Source organism: Dermacentor variabilis, chromosome 6 (genome assembly GCF_050947875.1).
Source record: "Dermacentor variabilis isolate Ectoservices chromosome 6, ASM5094787v1, whole genome shotgun sequence".
Taxonomy (NCBI): Eukaryota; Metazoa; Arthropoda; class Arachnida; order Ixodida; family Ixodidae; genus Dermacentor; species Dermacentor variabilis.
The window spans coordinates 11203974-11224865 of record NC_134573.1 but is presented as its reverse complement, the minus strand read 5'-3'; positions in this window follow the sequence as shown (position 1 = coordinate 11224865).

Here is a 20892-nt window from a genome sequence, read left to right as displayed (position 1 = left end):
TTCTGTAAAAAAGCGTTTCAGCAAAATTGTATTGTAGACCGATTTTTTTCGGCGCTATATCTAATTGACAAAAAAGAGGATCAGTATGCGCATCGAATGAAGAGTTTGAAATTGCACGGATGGCTTTCTTTTGCAATAAATATAGAATGTTGATGTTATTGCTAGTCGTGTTGCCCCATACGAGGTGACAATAGTTAACGTGAGATAAGAAAAGAGAATTATAAAGTAGGAGCTTCACTATTAATGGTAAAAGGAAGCGTAATCTTATTAGTATTCCAACAACTCGTGCAAGTTTGTTAGCAATGATGTTAACATGGTCATTCCACAGCATATTCTCTTGGAATCTGACACCTAAGCTTTTAACCGATGGTACTATGTCTATGAAAGAAATACCTATTTTTAGATGTCCGTCAATACTGTGCCTTTTGTTTTTTGGCTGGAAAAGCACGCCTTTTGTTTTGGTAGTATTAATAGTTAATGAGTTGAATAAGCTCCACTTGTTTATTTGGGCTAGTGTATCATTAGCAACACATAGCAACTCTTTCACGTCCTTAGAAGTTATGAACAAACTATTGTCGTCGGCATAGTTGGGCGTTGGTATTGATATTAGTTATATCATTTATATACAGGTTAAACAATAGTGGTCCTAGTATGCTTCCTTGAGGAACTCCAGCGAATACAGGCAAATTTTTTGAACAGTTGTTACCTACGACAACGGTCTGAAACCTGTACTGCAAATAACTTCTAATTAAGTTCAGGAAAGTTCTCCTGAAGCCATAAATGTCAAGTTTGGTTAGTAGAGTATCGTGATTAAGGGTGTCAAAAGCCTTCGAAAAATCAATAAAGACACCGAGAGTAAGTAAATTGTCTTCAAAGCCTCGCAAAATTCTCTTTTTGCATCAGTAAAGCTATTTCTGTTGAACAACCTTTTCTAAACCCATACTGGTAATCTGTAATTACATTGTGCTTTTTACAAAAAGAGGGTACTCTAGTATTAATCAATTTCTCGAGACATTTAGAAAAAATAGGCAGGATCGATATCGGCCTATAATTTGAGAGCTCGTTTCTGTCGCCAGATTTGAAAAGTGCTGTTACCGTCGCTATTTGCATGCGCCGAGGAAATATACCCTTCGCGAATGAAAGATTGTACACGTGCTCTAAGACAGGACAGATTAGGTCTAAAACATGCTTAGCTGAGCGAATCTGCAAATAATCGATTTCGCAACTTTTGCTATATTGAAGGCTGAGAAACATACTGTAGATTTCATGTGTGTTAGTGGGGCTTAGGAATGCACTTTCGACGACTTTTGCTTTTACGTATTCTGTGCAACGAGGATCGTAGGAACTATTCACCAGCGATACAAAGTGATTGTTGAAAGCGTCAGCCAATGCCGTGCCTGATGTCGGCTGATTATTTATTTCTAACTCTTCTGCATTCCCTGGCTAATTGTTTACACGAAGTAAACTGTTTAGTTTTTTCCAGGTGATATCGGTTCGCATTATCGTTTCTTTATTAAATAATTTCTCGAAATATTGCGCTTTTGCTTCCCTTAGAGTACCATCAACTTTATTCCGGAATTTTTTGATCTCTGCTAAATCTGTTGCATACCTTGTGCCTAGGAATTGCTTGAAAAGAGCATCTTTTTGTTTGATCAACTTCAACGTACTGTCAGTAATCCAAGATTTACTTGCTTTTTTGGCTTTTTTGTTTTGCGTTTAAATGACTTTCTGTAAGCGCTCTGAAAAAATGATAAAAACAACTCGTACGCTTTGTCACAGTCTTTTTCGTTATACACGTCTTGCCAGTTTATGCGCAATATTTCGTTGCGAAATTTCTCAAGTGTGAATGGGTTAATATCCTGAAATGTGAAGTCTTGATCTTTAGAAAGATGCGAGGGCAACACAGGTGAATTAACAAGTAGAAAGATAGGCAAGTGGTCACTGACGTGAGCAGTGATTACGCCCGATTCAATGTCTTGTGTGTCAAAATTCGTAATGAAAACATCGAGTAAACTTTGGCAGTCACCTTGAACACGAGTAGGAGCAGTCATTGTATTAATGCAAGCATTTGATTCAAGTACCCGCAATGTGTCTCTGCGAAGTGGCTATCGTGTAACATGTTAATATTAATATTACCACCCAAAACTCAACTGTAGTCGTTATCGCTAACCCAGGATAGCAGGTTTTCGATGCATTTAAGGAAATTAACCACATTCCCTCCCGGTGGGCGATATACCACAGAAAAAATGCTGCGACCATGAAGAACAGTCAAAATTTCAAAGTCAGCAGTAATTTGAGTAAAGTCTTTCAACAATTCGCAATGCAAGTTAGCCCTTGTAAGCAACAGGACACCGCCGCCTTTTTTATTGCAGCGATTCAGATAATGAGAGACATGGTCTGATATTTGCATCACTTCTTCGTTGCGATACCATGCTTCGCACAGCATGACAATGTCAAATAAAAAACCAAAAGAAGACAGCAATGCGTTGAGATCATCGTCCTTATTACGTGCCGATTGCGTGTTTAAATGTAAAAAGGACGTGCACTTACTTCTCTTAGAAAATATTTTACCAACGTCAGTTGGTCTGAACAGTCTTTCAGCCATGTTTAACTGCTGCAGTAAGGACGACGTCCGATGCACACTAGCAAGTGCTTACTCCATTTTATCAACGTCATCAACTGCAGCTATGCGTAGAGCCCGTGACGTGTCAATTTTCCGCTCGAAAATTTTACCATCCCGAGTCCCCGCGTACTTCCACTGTTTGTCTTTCTTTCGCGCAACAACTTGCCCAAGAAGCTTCATTAGTGTAGGGCACAGGTGCTCATTTACGAAAATAGAAGCATGACCAGATTGACCGAGTTCAGTGGCGGATATACGCTTTTTTCGCGCCTTTTCAATGAGCCCACCAAGCTTTGAACGCTAACGAAACTGAACGACAATATTCGGACAGCCACCGTATTTCCGCGGCACACGGTGACAAACATCGACATCTGCATCACAGGTAGGCTAATTGACCAGGCTGCCGAGCTTCGCTACTTCTGCAAAAAGATTTTCATTTTCAGTGAATGGCACACCTTTAATTTTAACGTTTCTGTTTCTTGAGTACTGTTCCTGGGTTTTCACCCTCTCCTCAAGGCCAGACACTTGCCCTACAATTTCCTGTCATTTGGCTGTCAAAGCAGTGTTTTCCTTTTTTAAGTAAGCGTTTTCTTTTTTAGTTGCTGCACACCGTGTCGTCATTGCATCAAACTGGGTGCTGAAGAAATCAATAGAATGTTTCATATCTTTGAATTCCTTTCGGAGTTCTTTTTCAATAGCGCTTCGCATGTCACGCATATCTTGCCGAGTGTCTTTTAGGAACCTGGTTAGTACAGGCATCACCCTAGTACCGGACATTTACACTTCACGTTTGGCAGCAGTGACGGAGTAAGTAAGAAAAGGAAACATACAAGATTCCGCACAAACCTGTGTGTAGGGCAATCAACGTAAGTAAATATGTCGGCTCCGCCGCCATTGCTGCCAAAGTGCTGGTCAGGTAGAAGATGCAGGTCCTTTATAGCCAGGGGCAGTGCCAGTTGAAGGTCAGGGGGCGCTGATGTCACTCGGAAGGCTACGTCAGCAGTAATAATAATAATAATATTTGGGGTTCTACGTGCCAAAACCACTTTCTGATTATGAGGCACGCCGTAGTGGAGGACTGCGGAAATTTTGATCACCTGGGGTTCTTTAACGTGCACCTAAATCTAAGCACACGGGTGCTTTCGCATTTACGTCAGCAGTAAGCGCGTATGCCACCCAACCGAAGACGGTATGATGTGGCAAAACGGGAACAATCCCGCGCAGACGCAGCCGTGAAGTCCCCAAGTGGCAGTCGACGTCGTTGCGGCTCGAGGCAAGCAAAACCTGTGTGTAGGACAATCAACGTAAGTAAATATGTCGGCTCCGCCGCCACTGCTGCCAAAGTGTCAGTTATATTTCCCATCATTTTATCTGTTGCACAATGTAGACCAATGAAGGCACAAGCACAAGAGGGAAGATGCAAAAGTGAATGCATACATGATTTTCTTTAATGACAAAATGAATGTTTTCTGCTTCAATGTTATAATACATACCTGCCAACTTATCAATTTTATCACAAAATGTCAGATTTTTAGACGTTGCTTATAATTCTTCTATTGACACAAATAATTATAATTTGGGCATTTCTTAGGCACTTCTTCATCATCTACACATGATCATAATCACATCGTGTTCTTCGTCTTCATCTCTTGTGGGGATCCACCTTAAAATTGATGTGTGCCTTCAGTGCGATTGGTCCACCATGTCTTCGGGGCATATTAAAAGTCATGCTAACTGCTACGTCACAACAACATTTTTTCATTTGCATCCTACTAAAGGCAAAAACTGATCTCAACGGAATGCAAATGTTATCAACCGGCAATTTTCAGAGGCAGACTACTCAGATCCACTCTGTTATTCAGACTTACTGACAGCAGTGCCACAAGTAAAACGGCAGGTAATATTTTGGCTAACGTTGCATGTATATTTTGCGAATATCACAAACATTTGTTTTTCTATGACGCAGATTATGCTCGCTGCGAATATAGAGCAGCGTGCCTTTTCATAGCTCCTCTACAGAATGAAGTCATGTAAGGTTCCCAGAAGTGTTGCATAATTCAGAGTCCTAAATTCAGCTTTGCCACAATACAGTCTTGTTATGCGGTGAAGCATACGCAATGTACGACGGCGAATCATCGTGTAAAAGTGGGAAGGGGCCACTGTCACGGGACCTATAATGTGTTCCTTAATGATACTTATGTGCACCCGCCATCTCCTGTCAGTAAAAGCACCAATACACCTATTAATTGTACTATCAAGCCATCAGAGCAACTTTGGACATGGCTGTGGCAATGTGAGCTCTTATTTAAACCACCTTACAAGGATGTAGCTAATATTCTAGAAATAATAAACACTTAAAAAACATGAACACTATAAACTTTGGCTTGACAAACAAAATGTTACTTTCTTACAGCCAGGGCCGCACTTTTCACCCCAGAACATGGGCCTCAAATCTCCACAGAAACAGCTTTGAATGGCTTCCAGTACAGTTATTACATGTGTCGGTATTTGTACTATGACAGGGGACAGTAGGTGCGCGCATGTGTAATTAAGGAACACACATGTCCTGTGGCAACGACTCTATGACGGAAAAAATTACTTTAGGAAACCGAATGATGCCACATTTTTAGGCCCTTGCCCAAAGCCAACCAAATTACTTGCGCAGAAAACAATTATCAGAATTTCTTACTATTGTAACGAATGATGTTTATTTACAGGGTGAAACGAGGTCCGAGATGGAAGCTACAGGCCAGGCCCAGCCGGCGCAGAGTACCCCGAGATCACGCGCGTCCACCCTACTTCTTCTTTCTCTGCCTCAGTCGCGCAGTGCTGCGATATTTTCCCCGGGGGCAGACGAAGCTCGCTGAGCGAGTTAAAGAGACCTGTGATTGTACTGCTTTAGTCTGGCCACGTGAACAACTTGCGTCGCACGCGAACGCCGATTACTTGCCGTCACTTTGGCGACGACATAATTCACATCACTCAAGCGGCTGAGTATAACGAATGGTCCGGTGTAAGTGGCGAGAAACTTGCGGTACAATCCCTTTTTGCGAACAGGTGTCCACAACCAAACATAATCACCGGGAGTAAAGTTGACAGGGATATGCCGCGCATCATAGCGAATCTTGCTGTTGCCTTGTGAGGACAACGTCCTAAATGCGCCAGTCGACGTGCTTCCTCAGCACGACACAGAGTTTGGGCGATGGAAGGATCTTCTTGGCACGATAAAGGTAGAATAGTGTCCAGAAAGCTCTGGGGAGCGCGTGCGTACAGCAAAAAGAACGGCGCATATCCAGTAACTTCGTGCTTGGCACTATTGTACGCGTACGTTACAAAAGGTAAGACGGCGTCCCAATTCTTGTGGTCAGCAGTGACATACATTGATAACATGTTGGTAAGGGTTCGGTTTGTCCGCTCCGTGAGGCCATTGGTTTGCGGGTGGTAAGGAGTGGAATGCCGATATGCAGAGCCACAAAGCCGTAAAAGTTCTTCAACGGCGTCGGCGGTGAATTGCCGTCCGCGGTCACTGATGACAACCCGGGGAGCGCCGTGACGAAGTATGACGTGATGAAACAAAAATGAAGAGACACCGGCTGCATTGGCGGATGGAAGTGCCGCCGTTTCCATGTAGCGAGTAAGATAATCTACGCATACTATAATCCAGCGGTAGCCAGCTGACGTCTTTGGGAGCGGGCCAAGCAAGTCGACGCCGACTTTTTCAAAGGGTTGCGTCGGTGGCCTAACTGGTTGTAAATAGCCTGCTGGGGCCGTCGTCGTTTGCTTGTGGCGCTGGCAAACAGTACAGCTGGCGACATACTGTTTCGTTGTTGCCCGGACGCGATATCGTCATGCATGGAACGAAGGACAGCAGCGCGCAGATTTTCGGGCACAACTAGAAGCAATGGGGGACCATCCGCCGAGTAATTTTTTTGTACAGCAAACCATTACTAAAAGTAAACGGTGTTGTTCCTGCTGGCTCACGTGCAGCTGCCCGTAGGGATTTCAAGGTAGGGTCGCAACGTTGCTCGCTCTCGAAGATACGCAGGTCTGGAAAGTCGGATGAGTTGGAAACCAGGTAGTCATCGAAGTCATCATCCTCAGCTTTAGTGTGCGGCGAAGAGAGACGGGATAGGCAATCAGCATCCTTGTGACAGCGCCCGCTCTTGTAGTTAACGGAAAAGCTGTACTCTTGAAGGCGCAAAGCCCAGCGGGCCAACCGACCAGACGGGTCACGCAGCCCAACCTACCAACAGAGTGAATGATGGTCAGTCACTATCGTGAATGCGCGGCCATGTAGATACGGACGGAACTTCTGAATGGCGAATACGACTGCTAGGCACTCGAGTTCAGTAACGGTGTAGTTTGTCTCCGCTTTTGTAAGTGTCCGACTAGCGTAGGCAATTACATGCTCGCGGCCATCGCGGAGTTGAACAAGCACAGCGCCAACACCCGCACCGCTGGCGTCAGTGTGCAGCTCAGTAGACGCCTCCGGATCAAAATGCCGCAGTACCGGTCCAGAAGTCAACAAAAATTTCAGCTGTTGAAACGCCGACTCGCAGTCAGCAGTCCACAAGTATGGGGTGTCTTTGTGAAGGAGAGACGGGAGGGGAGAGGCAAGCTGTGCGAAATTCTCGATAAAGCGCCGGAAATATGAGCAAAGGCCCAAAAAGGTTCGCAGATCTTTCACCCTTTGTGGCTGTTAGAAGTCGCGAACCGCTGCTATCTTTTCAGGGTCGGGTCGTATGCCGTCTTTGTCGACCAGAAAGCCTAGTACGAAGGCTTGACGCTCACCGAAATGACATTTCTTCGAGTTGAAAATAAGGCCAGCTTGCTGGATAGAGTCAAGAACGATCGACACGCGCTGCTTGTGCTCGTGAATTATCCGGCCGTAGATAATGACGTCGTCTAAATAGCACATGCAAATTTCCCATTTGAGTCCGCGGAGCACGGTATCCATAAATCGCTCGAATGTCGCTGGAGCGTTGCATAAGCCAAAGGGCATAACGTTGAACTCAAAGAGACCGTCAGGTGTCACGAAGGCTGTCTTCTCCTTGTCTGAGGGGTGCATGGGGATTTGCCAATATCCTGACCGTAAATCAACAGAAGAGAAATACGACGCGGAGTGGAGGCAGTCGACGGCGTCATCTATTCGTGGTAGGGGGTACACGTCTCTCTTTGTGACGGTGTTTAGGCGGCGATAGTGCACACAGAATCTCCATGAGTTGTCTTTTTTCTTCACTAGGATCACAGGAGCAGCCCAAGGGCTACATGATTCCTGGATCACTCCTTTCTGTAACATTTCTTCGACCTGCTCGGCGATGACTTTTCTCTCTGAAAGTGAAACGCAGTAGGGCTTCTGACGAATTGGCGTTGCTTGCCCTGTATGGATGTGGTGTTGCATACGAGACGCCGGTGGTGTATGGGACGCTCGTTGCCCTTGAGAAAAATCAAACACTGTGGCGTAGCGAGCGAGCACAGCTTCCAGCAGACACTGCTCACTAGAAGACAGCGACTTGTTAATCATGCGCTTAAAGTCAGCAGAATTATCATGGTTGGAATTGGGGTTGAATATCTTTTCGGCAGTTGACAATTCGACCGTTCCGACGCTGACAATGGCTTGTTCATCAAAACTTGCCAGTTTAAGTCCTAGCGGCAATGTTATGGATTGGGTTGAAATGTTCACTATCCACAAACGAGTACAACTATCAGTGGTGACAACGAGGGAGCGAGGGACTATCGCATTTTTCTTGAGCGCATTGTTATAGTCGGGCTCGGCTAAACCACAACAAGAACCTGTACGAGGGCGAGAAGTATTCACAGGTACAAACATTGCAGTCTGAGGGGGCAAAGTCACAACTTGTGACACGGAGAGAACGTCCGCGGCATCACTGGTGCTATCCGTCATTGAAGTTCGTGCGTCGCGGCGAGGAAAAATTGCGTCACTTTCACAATACAAAGTTGCCCCCCACTCACGCAAGAAATCAATTCCTAAAATTATGTCATGCGTTGTACGTTCAAGCACAGTAAATTCACTTCGAAATGTCTGGTCCCCTATCGTAACTGAAACAGAACAGACCCCAAGTGGGCGTAACATTTCCCCACCAACTCCACGAAAGGTAGCGTTCCGATCCCAAGAAAACATAACTTTTTGTCCAAGACGATTTTTGAAGGACAGGCTCATAACTGAAACTGCCGCCCCGGTGTCAACTAAAGCAAAAGCACTCACATTGTCAACTAAAACGCGCGCTTTGTTTTTAAACAATTTTACACAAGGGGGTCTTGATGAAGATGAGCATATTACGGCCTCACCCCCGTCGGTCGCACCAGCTAGTTTCCCATGGCGGCGGTGATAACGAGCGACGACGAGGTGATGGAGAGCGTCGTTGTCGTGTCGGTGGTGGTGTCAGGCTGCGATCAGAAACTGGGGAGTCACTGCGGTTCGCGCGTCCCTGCTGCAGCCGCTGGAAGGAACTGGGATACGGCCAGGGCTCGTCAGCGGGCACGCGGGGTGTGTTGGAATTAAACCGTGTAGCATGCTGCTGGCGGCGGTGGCGACACCTAGCAATGTGTCCAGGCACACCGCAGCTGTAGCAAATGCGGGTGTCGCGGCTTGTCGCGGGTGACACCGGTGACATGGGTGTTATGGGTGGAAACGTACTCTCAGGCTGGTTGAAGAAACAAAACGAAGGACACCGACCAACAGAAGTGCTAAAAAATGAATGAATCTAAAAGACCTTTCGGCTTCGCTACGGAAGCCTTGTTCACAATGGGATGACGGAAGGTTCATGGAAGCTTATGTATGCTACAGAACATGACGTAAGCAGCGCGTGTATGACGGGGGGAGGGTTCCCTCATTTCGGTTGAGCGTGTGACGTGTTTTTTGTATCTCAAGTGATTCCAGATACAGCCGCGATTTAGGTTTCTTACGTGGCCGATAATTCTCGAGCGATCCCAGTCGATCTTGTGGCCCGTTGTATCCGTGTGCTCGGCAAGGGCGTTCGACACTGTACGCTTCTTTTCGACATTTTTCTGATGCTGCATCAGTCTCTGTTTGAAGTTTCCCGACTCACCGATGTATGTGTAGTCGCAACCTGCGCAGGGTATCTTATAGACCACGCCGGGAAACGATTCTCTCGGAAGCCTGTCCTTGCCACCGACGAGCGCTTGCCTCAGCTTACACACGGGCACGTGCGTCACCTCAACGTCATAACTGCGTAGAACGCGAGACAAGGTTTCGCTTATCCCTGGAACGAAAGGCAAGGCAGCACGCTTTCTTGGTCGGGGATTGGCCGGACGAGCTGGATTGGACAGACGGCGTTCCACAGCACACAAAAAGGATGTGGGATAGCCGCTTGCCGAGAGATCACCTCGCACGTGGTCCAAGTCAGTGGAACGACTTTGTGCTGTGGTGCAAATGTGGTTCGTACGGTTGAGCAGTGAGGCAGCAGCCGACCTTTTCTGAGTGTCTGGATGAACGGATTGAAAGTTCTGGTAGCGGCCAGTGTGTGTGTCCTTACCGTATACGCTGAACGAGAGCCGTCCATCGCGTCTGGTGATAAGTACCTTTAAAAAAGGTAGTCTGCTGTCGACCTCTGTCTCAACTGTGAATTGGATGGTCTTTTCTTGACTGTTTAGGTGCGCAGTGAACGAATTCAAAGCGCTGCGCCGAATCAGACAGAAACAGTCGTCCACATAGCGCAGAAAAACTTTTGGCCTAGGCCTGATGGACGCGAGAGCATGCCTTTCCAAACATTCCATCGTAAGATTGGCAGCAGTAACAGAGACGGATGCACCCATTGCCGTACCGTGGACTTGCCTGTAGAAGACCTTGTCGAAACAGAAGTACGTGTTTCCAAGGCAAAAACAGAGTAGCCTCTTGAGGTCGGGAACGTCAATGGGCGACCTGTCTGGCAAGGTCCTGTCAGATTCCAGAGCAGAAGTGCATGCTTCCACAGCCAAGTCAGTCGGAATTGAGGTAAACAGCGACACCACGCCGAACGAAACCATCACCTCGTCGTCGTCTAGAGACACGTCACGAACTTTTTCAATAAAGTCACAGGAGTTGCTCACGTGCGTGGAGCTCTTCCCGATGACTGGAGCCAGAAGCTCGGGAAGAGCTCCACGCACGTGAGCAACTCCTGTGACTATTGAAAAAGTTCGTGACGTGTCTCTAGACGACGACGAGGTGATGGTTTCGTTCGACGTGGTGTCGTTCCAGGGATAAGCGAAACCTTGTTTCGCGTTCTACGCAGTTATGACGTTGAGGTGGCGCACGTGCCCGTGTGTAAGCTGAGGCAAGCGCTCGTCGGCGGCAAGGACAGGCTTCCGAGAGAATCGTTTCCCGGCGTGGTCTATAACATACCCTGCGCAGATTGCGACTACGCATACATCGGTGAGTCGGGAAACTTCAAACAGAGACTGAGGCAGCATCAGAAAGATGTCGAAAAGAAGCGTACAGTGTCGGATGCCCTTGCCGAGCACACGGATACAAGGGCCATAAGATCGACTGGGATCGCTCGAGAATTATCGGCCACGAAAGAAACCTAAAATCGCGGCTGTATCTGGAATCACTGGAGATACAAAAAACAAGTCACACGCTCAATCGAAATGAGGGAACCCTCCCCCCGTCATACACGCGCTGCTTACGTCACGTTCTGTAGCATACATAAGCTTCCATGAACCTTCCGTCATCCCATTGTGAACAAGGCTTCCGTAGCGGAGCCGAAACGTCTTTTAGATTCATTCATATTTTAGCACTTCTGTTGGTCGGTGTCCTTCGTTTTATTTCTTCAATGCTTCATCCCGACCAAACGGGCTACCGTCGAACCCTCGATTTCTCTCAGGCTGGTTGTAGGAGGGAAGAGCCTGCGGAACAAATCGTTGTGGTGCATGTTGTCGGCGTCCCAGACTTGTCGGTTGCGGTGGCAAGTTGCTGCTCTCCGTACGATCAGCATAGGTCCTGCGAGGTTCTCGGTAACTGTGAGGTGGCCAGGTGGCCGGTGGCACACTAGAGCGATGATCAAACGCACACTGATGGCACACATGAGCGTCGTCAACAACTTTAAGGCGTTCAAGCTCTTCTTTAACCACTTGTCGAATCACCGAGGAGATGTCGTCGTGGGTTGGAACGGACACACTTGCAATAGTAGTAACGTTGTCCAAGCGTCCAAACTTTGGCCCAATCCTTCTCATTTTCAACGCTTCAAACGCCCGGCAGTGTTTCCTCAGATCAGACGGAGTATTAAGATCTTCCTTCGTTATAAGAAAATTATAAACATCTTCAGCGATTCCTTTAAGCAGATGTCCTACTTTGTCTTCATCTGTCATGGTAGCGCTGACGATTTCGCATAATTTCAGAGCAGCCTCTATGTACGTTGTACACGTTTCGCCAGGTAATTGAGCTCGTCGGGAAAGCGTCTGCTCAGCCTTCTTTTTCTTAGAGATCGGGTCCCCGAAGCACTTCGTGAATTCTTCTACAAAATTGTCCCAGCTGGTCAGAACGCTCTCGTGGTTTTCAAACCAGAGGAGCGCGGTTACAGCGAGAAAAAAAACCACGTTATCGAGCTGCTTCGTAGTGCTCCAGTGGTTGTGGCGACTCACTCTGTTGTAGTGTTTAAGCCAGTCGTCGACGGTTTCGTTCGCCTTTTCCGAAAAGGTGGGTGGCTCTCGCAGCGGTGTCCAGTAGCCAGCCTGACCTGCGTGATTGCTGTCTGGTCCGCCACTAGTGAGGTCGTCACTGCCTTCTCCGGAATCGGCCATGTCCGCTGCTTGTGGTCGTAAACCGGCCAAGCGCCTACACCGTCGGACAGTTGGTAAAGCAGGGTCGTGCAGGATCGTCCAAGATTTACCCCGCACATCCACCAAAGATGTTACGAATGATGTTTATTTACAGGGTGAAACGAGGTCCGAGATGGAAGCTACAAGCCAGGCCCAGCCGGCGCAGAGTATCCCGAGATCACGCGCGCCCACCCTACTTCTTTCTCTGCCTCAGTCACGCAGTGCTGCGACACTGTATTTCAGTGTTTTCTGTCTGCAACGGTAGTACTTTCTGCATGTAAAGTTGCAGAGTCTCTACTAGAAATTGTTTGTTTGTGTGCTAACTGTCTATCAGGCATCTTAAGCGCAAGCAGAACAAAAAAGCAAGATGATATAGAACACAAGAAAGCTGAAATTTGGCCTAGGCAGCACAGGCTAGCATAAATTTTAGTTGATATGTAAATGTATTTTGACCATGAGTTAAAAAACCCTGTTCATTTAATGCTGAAGATAAAAGTAGACAAATTTTTAAGGAATGAAAATGCACACGGTAGGCTTATCAGAAAGTATAAGCTTTGTTTTTTAGTGAGGGCTTCTCACAAGAGTTTAAATGTGGTTTGTAATGAGAGCTAATTTTGAAGGCTGATAATCCTAAAAATTTTGTCACATTAATGTGGATCTAGCTTCTTCGCTTCTTCCTCCAAGTTTGGCGTTGGCATCTAACCAAGTAGACGCAGCAGGATACAGCTGTACAATGGACAAGGAAAACATGAACATTTACAGGACAAAGGACTCCTGCCAAATAGACTTAGCGGAAGGGCTCTGCACTTGCATTATGGGTGCATTTAATTGCTCATGCAATTCAGAGATGCTCAAACAGTAAACATGTTTATTACCTCGTAGCGGCGCGACCATCACCTCAAACGCAGGCGAAAAAGATGAGCTCACATGCCGGTAGCGCGAGAATAGAACACGCGAGCGCACTTGACCAAAGCAGCCGCGGTGTCAGCCGGCCCCGAGATCCCGTGGCACCATGGCTGGCCCGCTTAAACAAACAGTGCCTACGGCGGGTACCTCTTCGATCCGCCTTCCACAAATTGAAGACACGGATGACCGAGCCCAGCCTTCCCACTACTTGGTGACCAGGACGACCGAGCCCTGCCATGCCAGCATCAGCGCACCGACTTTACCGAGGCGAGTAGTGACGTGGCCTCGCACCGTTCGGCAGACATCCTGAGATTGTAGGGGGCCCGGAAACTCTACATTGACATGCCGGACATTTGGTTCATCCAGCTAAACAGCCATTTTCTTCTCAACAAGGTTCCAGGCTCCGGCTTCGTTGCAGCTGCGGCTCTCAGCCCCTGCTCCGACTTCTACAAGGATTTGCGGGCAGCCTTCTTTGCTCACTATGTCACCTCGAGCATTCACTTTCCTCCAGCCGGTGCTCCATCACAACAGCTCTCGCCATCTATCGTGTCATTCTGCGTCTTATCGTCCCACATCGCCTGCGTCCACCCGGGCCGGTCGTCAGCACGCGCCGACTCCAGCATCAAACCTCTACTCGGTCCGTGAGCCTCCTCCCCAGCTAAAAGGCATGCTCAACGACTCTTTCCAAGGAATTCACTCGGCCAAACGCAAGTGCTTTCGGCTACTCTACAGCTCGTCGCTCTTCTTCCTTGGACGTTCGCACAAGCTGCTGCCCGCTTTCCACTCGGGGCACCTCACTCATCACCAATTCAGAGGCTCAGCCTCCGGCTCCACAAGGCGCAAATTTCACTCTCGCTGGCACGGCGACAGCACAAACACAACCTTCGCGATGCATTCAGTGACCACTGCAACCCTGATGCTATCGGCACTCGAGATTCCACTGCGAGCAGCAGCTGGCAAGCCTTCCGATGTTGTGCTCAAGCTTTCCGTAAATGCATGGCCTGCCGAAGTTTTGCAGGAGCAACTCTGCGATGTCGTTTCTCCAGCTCGAGAATCACTTCTACGTCAACAACATCAGTGACCAACACTTGCGCTATCTCCACGCAAGTCCCGAGCGGCCAGATGGTCTACTTTACGAGCTCCGACTTCTACAGGCCTGGGGATCTACGAGTGCCTGTGGCAAGTTGCGATTTTGCACTCTGGTATCATTGTGGCTGCGCCTCACTCACAACCTTTGCTGTCTGTGCTGCCTGGTATATCTCTCTCAGATTGCGTGAAACAGACACTACCAATGACGACACCGTCTGCACACTCTACCTGGGCTTTACCATTGGACTTTATTTCAATTGCACTTCGCACTAGGAGGTGGGCCCTGTAGCCGCACGATTATCGCCTCCAACGCAGGCAAAGGAGAAGGGCTCCCGCGCTGGCAGATCAAGAATAAAACATGCTAGCGCGCGCCACCTGAACGTCCGCTCCCGAGATCCCGTGACACCACGGCTGGCTGGCTTGAATAAGCCGTGGCTACGGTGGCTACCTCTTCATGCTGCCTCCCATAAATTGGTGACCAGGACGACCGAACCCAGCCTTCCCGCAACGTTTTTGTCCATACACCTCTGCTCACAGTGCTTCCGTCGCAAGTAAGAAAACATTGCCTTAGCCTGCAAGTCGTTATTTCGTTCACGTAATTAACCATGAGGACTGTTAATTTTAATTCCAGCAGAAGGGGTCGGAAATCAAAACCGCGCCAGTGTTTACTCAACTTGCCGTGCGAAGCACTGATAGTTCTTATTCCGACGCGCCGCCTGGGCAGTGCCAGAAGCGCGTACGGCATTGTGAAGTGAGTCATCTGTTTTTTGTAGGTTAGGCTTAATGAAGTAGCACACAGTTATTTTTGTACAATGTCAAAACAAAGAAAAATGAAGACATCTGTTCCCCTCAACTAAGGAACTTAAAAATCCAAATTTCTGCAGGTAGGGTGACGGCGTCCATGTTTTGGGACCAAAAAGGGATCACCTTGGACTATATTTAAGGGACTGCTACAGTAACAGCAGTGAATTATTTATCACTGATGGCAAAATGAGGCAGATCGGATCGACAGGATTTAAAAAGGAGGTTTATCCTATAGGTCATGCGTGCCGTGGCCGAATCCATTCCCTGAAAGCTGAAGAGCAGCTCGACAAGGACTTCATAATCAGACGTAAGTGGAACAGACGCCATTGGACCTGAGGTGTACAAATTGTACACCACATGTACAAATATGTGCATTGTACAAATATGTGCACAAATATACCCATAGCTTCAAGAACATGCCTGCTAGATACAATGTCCCATTTGTTCCTTTACACACCTGTCGAAATAGCCCAATTGCGTTCTCGTACCACGAGACAAGGGTGTATGAAAAATCACGCTAACCATTTTGTGCATTGTGCTTTGGGTTGGTATATAAGATACCTCTCAGCTGTGGCAAGTTCTATGTGGGCCAAACAGCCCAATGCCTGAATGGCTATTTGAGGGAGCATTCAAACAATTTAAGTAAACCGGATGGTGCAGCGCACATTACAAGGCATGCTAATGTGAGCCGCGCTTTCGCACATTATGATCCTGGGCTGGAGTAGCAACAAAACAGCACATGAGCTCACGAAGGTATATTTTATCAGAAAGATTGTGCACATGTTAGCAGCACTTCAATTGCCTTAATTCCCCAGAGGTGCACTTGTTCAATGCCGATTTGTAGCATTGCAGGACCAAATAGCACTGTCACAACATTCGCCTCTTGCGTGCGCGCAAAATTTGTACCCTATGTTCTATCCTTTGAATCATTAAATCAGTTGGTAGATCGCACTTTCATGTGTCCTTCTTCTGTAAATATCTTTTTGTGCACAAAAACAATGTGCGCCAGACGTCACCAACTTGCCCAAGACAAAGTCCTAGTCAGACTCACAAATCTCCTTCAGAGATTCTCTTATTGTGATGAGAATTTGTGTCACCGCACAGCACTCTGTTCGAACCAAGTCTTCACTGATAAGATGGGAGAAAAGAAAGGTTATAGAGACAAAAATTGTCACATTATCACCCAGATATATTCCTTAATGCAATGCCTAAAAGATTTTTTTTTTGTTGGACAAGAGGATCAGGGTAAGGCTCAAGATCTATGAGCATTCTTGTGCACAGATGAAGGGAATAACCAAACAAGCCCCGCGAAGTCAAGGAATATTCATACAGTGGAAACTTGGCATTTGTTTGAGAGTGGCATGCATGGACCTGCAAACCCACACCGGTCATATTAGCGTGAATCTCACATGTATAACATAATGCAGATTCCTCCCTTGAACCTACATCGTGTTTGCAAACAAGTTGCGAGGAACAATTGCGCAAACCTGGTACCCGCATAGCTCCATCAAATAAAACAATACTAAATAGCAGCTTAAAAAACTAGCTGGAAGAAATTTAAGAAAATTTCCTGGTCTTCAAGGCAGCCAAGCTTTACAACAAAATTGAGCCAGAGTAGAACTATGAGCGGCTGGGCCATGTTCTGCAATATTTGCTTTCATAGTTCACGTTGGGGTTGCTCAACATGTTCCTTTTGAACTGTGGCGAGCAGGTGCTCAAGCAAGGCACGATTCGCTAGTCGCCAAAATCCGAGATAAACAAGGAAACAGTATGAAAATGCAAGACAAGAAGCAGTAGAAGTAAATCTGACATCGAGTGCCATATAAAAGTTGCAACAGCTCACTTACTCAGGCAATATTTGCAACAGCAATCCTACGAAGGATGAAACAATGTTTTTCGGGATCTATCCGCAAATCTAAACGGCAACTGCAGCATCAAGCACTTAGAACGAGTTTAAACGTTTTTACCACAAGAGAAAAAAAGTGCTGCCAAACTGAGAGCCCACATATTGACAACAACAAATTCAACAAACAAGAGCAACAGCACTGAAAAACGTAACAGGAGCTGCACAAGACCACACTACCAACCATAGACGCGCTGCAAGGCATAAGGAAACGAGCTGCTCCAGCGTTGCGCCCAAGTGTCGCTCGAGATCGCAAGCTCGAACACCATCCGGTTCTTCCAGCGCAACTAACTAGAACAAGATTCTAGGACCAAATACAGTAAGAAACCATAAAATTGTATTTTAGCTAAGCTGAAAAGCTGAAGCAGCTGCAGCAGCGCGCGCAAAGCTATAAACCGGAACACGTCATACTTGTTTAAACAACGTAATCATAACTGTGACGTCACTTCCGTGCGTGGCAGCAGCGTTTTTGTAGCATTTCGCTTCTATCTCGCGCGCGTCACCAGTTACCGCTCTCAAATATCCCTAAACGATCCTGTCCCTAGGCACCTAGGATCAGGTCACGTGAGGGATTTTTGTACGACATTTAGACGGAGCTAACAACTTTCTTCCCCGTAGTACCTAGGCGAAGAAAAATTTTAAGCACCAAAAGTCCCTACATGTCTCTCTCGCAACCACTGCTCCTCGCGCATGCGCAGAAAGAGCGGAGAAATCCAATTATGATGTCCTCGTGGTAGCTTGTCCTCTAGAGTCAGTATAGTAACTCTATGCGCATGGCGACTGCATGGCCGCCATTAACCATCATGTTGACTCTCTGATTCGCTGATTCGCTTCCTAGAAGGCAACAATTTTTTCATGAACAGTCAACACGGATTCAGGCGTGGTCTTTCAACAGTGACACAGTTACTCCACATTACTAATGATTTGTTTGCAGTTCTTGATAACAGTGGCCAGGTCGACATAATCTTTCTAGACTTTGAAAAAGCCTTTGACCGCGTGTCGCATTCCAAAATGATATCAAAACTAAAGCATCTCTTTAGAAATGAGCGTATTCTGAGGTGGCTTGACTCTTACCTAACGCAACGCCAACAATATGTTCAAATAGGTGACTCTAAATCATCAATGCTTCCAGTCCTTTCAGGCGTACCTCAAGGGTCCGTCCTTGGACCATTACTTTTTCTTGTTTATCTGAATGATCACTCACTTGACACTGCTGTATAATGCCGATTTTTCGCGGATGACTACGTTGTTTATCATGCCATTCAAACTAAAGATCATCAATTACTCTTAAGTAATTCTCTAACATCAATTGCTAACTGGTGCCAGACCTGGAAAATGAGCCTAAATATCCCTAAGTGCTCCCAAATGACCGCAACAAAAAAGAAGAGTCCACTATCGCATGCATACAAAATTAACGACGTTGGCGTTACACTTGTCGATACGTTTAAATATCTGGGGATTGAAATATCTCGCGATTTAAGATGGAGTGCGATGGAGGTCGGCCTATTGAGTCTAATGACAACACACCTACTGAGTCACTATCTAATTTCTTAAATCACCGCCTGTCAAACATACCACCACCCTCCCATCTTTCGTTCAAGACACGCCGCACTTCCTTCGAATTATCGACGGCATCAACGTCAACGAAATCCTTTCCGACCGCGCTATTCTAGTCACTTTGGATGTTTCTGCCCTTTACACCAACAATGCCACGAGTGAAGGAATTGAAGCCGTTTCTAGATCCCTCGCAATCAATCCCCAAGCGCACGCTCCTGAAGCTTACTTATCGCTCCTTAGGTTAGTTCTCACGCTCAACTCTTTCGAATTTGATTCTATACACTACCTGCAAATTTTCGGCACTAGCATGGGTACGCCATTCGCTCCCACGTATGCGAACATTTTCATGGGACAGCTTGAAGCCGACCTACTGAAATCCTACCCTTTAAAACCCCACACCTATCTTCGTTACATTGACGACATATTTATAATATGGGAACACGGCACAAGCGCCTTAACCGACTTAATAAGCCATTTCAATCGCTTCCACCCGAGTATTATATTTACTGCTCACCACTCTCCTAGTCAGATCAACTTCCTGGACACGACGGTTTACATAGAAAACGGAAAACTGAGAACGACACTTTACCGGAAGCCTAGAGATAGCCAGCAATACTTAGACTACAACAGTCATCACCCGCGACATTGCAAGGAAGGAATTTTTGTCGGACAAGCGAAACGTATAAGAAGAATCTGCAGCGAAGACCACGATTATATCCACCACCTAAATGACCTTAAATCAACACTAGCAGAAAGGAACTATCCTCAAGTTGCTCTCAATAGAGCTTATGATGCCCCGTCAAGATTGGAGAGACAGTCGGAATTGGCGAAGAGACAGCCCACATTAGAATCTGACAGGCCGCCGGCCTTTATAACAAGATATTCTAATGCACTCCCAAACATAAACAACGTCCTTAGAAAATACCACCCTATATTATCAAGTAACGAGCGTCTGCGAAAAGCGTTCTCGGATGTACCCAGGGTTACCTATCGCCGAAACAAGAACTTTAAAGACATGTTAGTGCACGCGAAAGTCAGCCAGCAGCAATACATCGCAATACAATATATCGGTGAAACCGGACAATCAATGAACGTCAGATTAAACGGACATCGCGCGGACACAGCTAAAAAGCTTCCCAAAGCCGTCGCCGAGCATTTCAACCAACCAGGTCATAACTTTGATGAACTTAAACTCTACATCTTACAGTCAAATTTCGTTCTGAACAATAAAGAAAATACAGAGAATCACACCTTATCCATAAGTTCAAGACATTGCAACCAATAGGCATAAACGTTTTAAAGGGAGCTTTAGAATCTATTCGATATGCTAAACTTCAAGCTATAGGCAACAACACTTAGTTTAATTTCTTGGCGTATCCCCCCCTTTCCTTTCTTTTTTTTGTCAGCCGGCTAAAGCGCGTGTGCTGACAGACCGGGGTGGGGGGGCCCTGGCTTTGACCTTGCACACAGCGTTTCTTTACTTTCAATTCGACACGCTAACACATTTTCCCTCGTTTCCGCGTCCTCCCGCCTCACACCCTCTCCCCTTTAGAAGAACCCCACCTGTATATACTGTGGCGAGGAAAGCATATGTCGGCTTGAAGAAGACAAGTCCACTTGACGAAACGTTGGCTGCTGCATTCACCTTGTTCACGTTTTGCTCATCGTCTTGAATTTCCATCTCCCGCATTCCCCGTCTTTTCTAACAAAAAGCCTGGTAACATATGTGCAGTCAGCGAAAAAACGCTATTAATGCAGGCCTCCACGCTCCTGTAAAAAAAAAAGAAAGAAAAAGATGCAATTCAGTGGTGACCCTCTGGATGTGGATGCGCACCTATGTAAGCACAGCCGGCTCATTAGTCACAAAGTAGGAGCTGAAGAGAACTTTTTAATGCTCATTATACGACATTGACAGCGATTAATTCGTGGTCAGCCAGTGACAAACGCATTGCACCAAACAGTGAGACTTCGTTTTAATCCGCAATGCTTACGTGGCAAACAGGAGAGCAAAAGGTGAAAGAATGTTTTCATACAAGGCAAGTCATCTATGTAGTGGAATTGCATTTATCGTTGGCGTAGTGTTGCTTCACTTTCCGAGGTCCAACCTTTAATGCAGCTTAGTTTCCGTTGGTGCAAGTGCTTCCACTGAAAACAACCAAAATATGATTTATCAAATCACGTTGCCGTCTTGTAATTTTTGAAATTTTCCTCTGGTCTTAAGTCTTTTCTGAATCTG